The sequence below is a fragment of the Marmota flaviventris genome, chromosome 19 (assembly GCF_047511675.1).
Source record: "Marmota flaviventris isolate mMarFla1 chromosome 19, mMarFla1.hap1, whole genome shotgun sequence".
In the NCBI taxonomy this organism is placed as follows: domain Eukaryota; kingdom Metazoa; phylum Chordata; class Mammalia; order Rodentia; family Sciuridae; genus Marmota; species Marmota flaviventris.
Window position 1 is genome coordinate 15,555,718 of NC_092516.1, and position 3,268 is coordinate 15,558,985.

The 3,268-nt window shown below is 44.0% G+C and overlaps 1 non-coding gene across 1 annotated transcript; it reads left to right on the forward strand.

Annotated features, from left to right (window-relative positions):
• The first annotated feature begins 3,011 nt into the window (after positions 1 to 3,011).
• On the forward strand, positions 3,012 to 3,093 carry Trnal-aag (transfer RNA leucine (anticodon AAG)). Its single transcript has one exon. It is a non-coding gene; the product is annotated as a tRNA-Leu (tRNA).
• The last annotated feature ends 175 nt before the right edge of the window (positions 3,094 to 3,268 follow it).

Below are 3,268 nucleotides of genomic sequence, written 5' to 3' on the forward strand. Positions count from 1 at the left end.
ACAGTCAGTTGGGTGAGTAGAAAACTAGTCTTCAAGTGCAAATTTCCATGCTATTAAATTTTATTAGAACAATTCTTTGGTGGGGGCGTTGGGGGTCAAATTCAGGGCCTCACATGCCAGGCAAGCGCTATACCACCGAGCTGTATCTCTAGCCCCCATTAGAACCATTCTTGAAACATTTTTTCAGAAACGCCAACTTCTTTCCCTATGGAGGTCCATGTAGAAAGATTTGGTCACAGACAATCGTTGGGATAATTCTCTTTTATGGGTGGGCAAGGGAGTCAAGAATGGAAGAGATCCAGGACTGAGCCACCACACCCATTCCCAGTGCCCACCACTTAGGACTTACGAAGTGGAGACTGACAGCCTTCACCTGCCTGTCCCTGGATTGGGTGTGGAGGGCAAGTGGGCAGTGTTTGATCTTCTTGCACTCCCCCACCACCTGCATTAATCAGGGCAGGGAAGTAGACACATGGGCGGAAAATCAAGGTTTCAGTCCTTCCCTCTGTCCCCCTGCATACTGCTACCCAGACCCTGTGGGTCCAGGGTTCCAATGCAACATTCTCCTCCTGCACATTAGTTTCACATCTGATTGTCACAAGACCACTGTGTAATGGGGCTGCAGGACTGTAAGAAGCTCTTCAAAGGTGGCCCTGGTTTCCTGTCTTCCAGGATCTCCAGCCTGCATCCCTGCAGGGCCCCTGTTAATTAAGCCTCCTGCTCAGTACGTGCCGGTAGGGACAGACCTGATTTGCTCCGAAGGTTCTGGCTTCATTTGAGCCCTTATCACCCAAAGGGAAGGTTATTAGTCACAATTCACAGGTAGCACTAGCTTTAGCAGAAAGGGAAACTTGATAAAGAGATGACTCCAATAGTAGGCATCCAGCTGGGCCAGGGATAGCATCTTGAACTGGGAGCCTGAAAACCTCCGGGATCTCTCTAGGTCTCTGCTCCCCTCTCTCTTTCTATATACTGACTTTCTCTACTTCTCCAACCCATCTCATGGGATGTGGCCACCCCAAGTCCCTCTTTCTCTCCAGTTCTAGCAGGTCTAACTCCACCACAACAGGATCAAATTAACAAATCACTAACTCATTACATTCAGACTCTTAAGAGAGACTACGAATTCTATGCAGCCTAAATCCTATGTCCACCACAGAACTCACTAGCTAAATCAAAACCACTAAGATTTCATTTCGCTCCAGTCAGAATGGCAATTATCAAGAATACAAGCATTAACAACTGTTGGCAAGGATGTGGGGGAAAAGGCACTCTCATACATTGCTGGTGGGACTGTGATTTGGTGCAACCGCTATGGAAAGCCGTATGGAGACTCCTCAGAAAAGTGGGAATGGAACCACCAGTTGACCCAGCTATCCCACTCCTCGGTTTATACCCAAAGGACTTAAAATCAACATACTACAGTGACGCAGTCATATCAATGTTGATAGCAGCTCAATTTACAATAGCTAAATTATGGAATCAACCTACATGCCCTTCAATAGTTGAATGGATAATGAAAATGTGGTACACATGCACAATGGAATATTACTCAGCCTTAAAGAAGAATGAAATTATGGCATTTGCAGGCAAATGAATGGAACTAGAGAATATCTTGCTAAGATATTCTTAGCAATAAGCCAATCCCCCCAAATCAAAGGCTAAATGTTTTCTCTGATAAGCAGATGCTGATCCACAGTTGGGGATGGGGTAAGGAAGAATGAAGGAACTTTGCATTGTGCAGACAGGAGTGAGCGGGGGAGTAGGGCGGTGGGGATGGGAAAGACGGTAGAATGTGACAGACATTATTACCCTGTATACATGTATGCTTAAACTACTGGTGTGACTCAGCACCATGTACAGCCAGAAGAATGAGAATTTATGCTCCATTTGTGTATAATGTGTCAAAATTCATTCTACCATCATGTATAACTAATTAGAACAAATAAAATAAAAAATAAATAACTCACTAGTTGTGATTAAAGGATTGGGGTGTCAGTAGGGTTTTCAGGAGGGAAGTGTTGGGAGGCACATCACAAAGGTATTGCCAAGGACTCATTCTTGTTAGGCAAGTTCCAGAAAAGTGGGACTGGATAGAGATTCCCGCAATTATTCATCAACAGGGGAATGTTTCCTTGTGGAAAACCCAGTACACAGCTCATAAAAAAATAATCCGTCCTGGTACAAAAATACCACGATTAGATCACTTCACTGACTTCAAGGACTATTCATTCAGCTTTGAATCCTCTACAATACCTGGCCTGTGCCCTTTATTTGATGGCTGCTTTTGTATTTTTTTAAAAGCATCAAACTCTCCCAGAACAGTGACATCTTCGCGTATCATTACACAAGTTAAAGATGGATGGAGAAAATACAAAACAAGACCCACTAAAGAGGGATTGAAGGGAAGGAGAAATACCGAATGCTGACAGCGTGACAATGTTTATGTAACAACCCATACACTGTAAAAACAAAAGTATTTTCTGTAGAGAAATATATCCACATATATCCATATAAACTCACAGCAAAATATCTGGAAGTTGGTTTCTTTTGTGGAGGGGACTAGGATGGGAGTCCAAGAAAACTTGTATCTTATCTGCAAAGTTTTAATATTATTTATGTAAATATAAGTATAATTTTTCAGAGAGAACTGTCCAGATCGGCTTCCTTGGTTTGGTTGTCAGAGACCCTGGTGGGGTTATCACCAGCATTAATTAATCTTCTCTCCCTAAAACACCCTGAATTGGTCGTGTGCCTTACAAACACGTGGTGGGTTAACCAGTATTAACTATAGGACTCAGACTGTGGTTGAATTCTGCTTTTTGCTTTAAAACCAATTTGGAAAAAACTTGGGACTAAATATTTGAGCAAATAATTTATTTGAAAGATGCAGCATGTTATAAATAATTTTATTAGGATAAAATTTAAAAAACTGGTAAGAATGTATTCATTTGAAATTAAACATGTATAAAGCTATTAAGAAGCATACTGGAAAGCACATTCCATAGCTAGGTAGCGTGGCCGAGCGGTCTAAGGCGCTGGATTAAGGCTCCAGTCTCTTCGGGGGCGTGGGTTCGAATCCCACCGCTGCCATTTCAGCTGTTTTTGTCCCTGTTGGGTTCACGCCTCCTTTTTGCACACGCGTCAGCGACCCCTGCTGTCTGTCTGGGCTTCCATCCGGTTGAATGGCTCGTCGGCGGCGGGGGGCGGGGCCACGCACGCCGGGGCGGGGCATTGTGGGTAAGAGGAAGCGCGAGGGCGGCCCAGC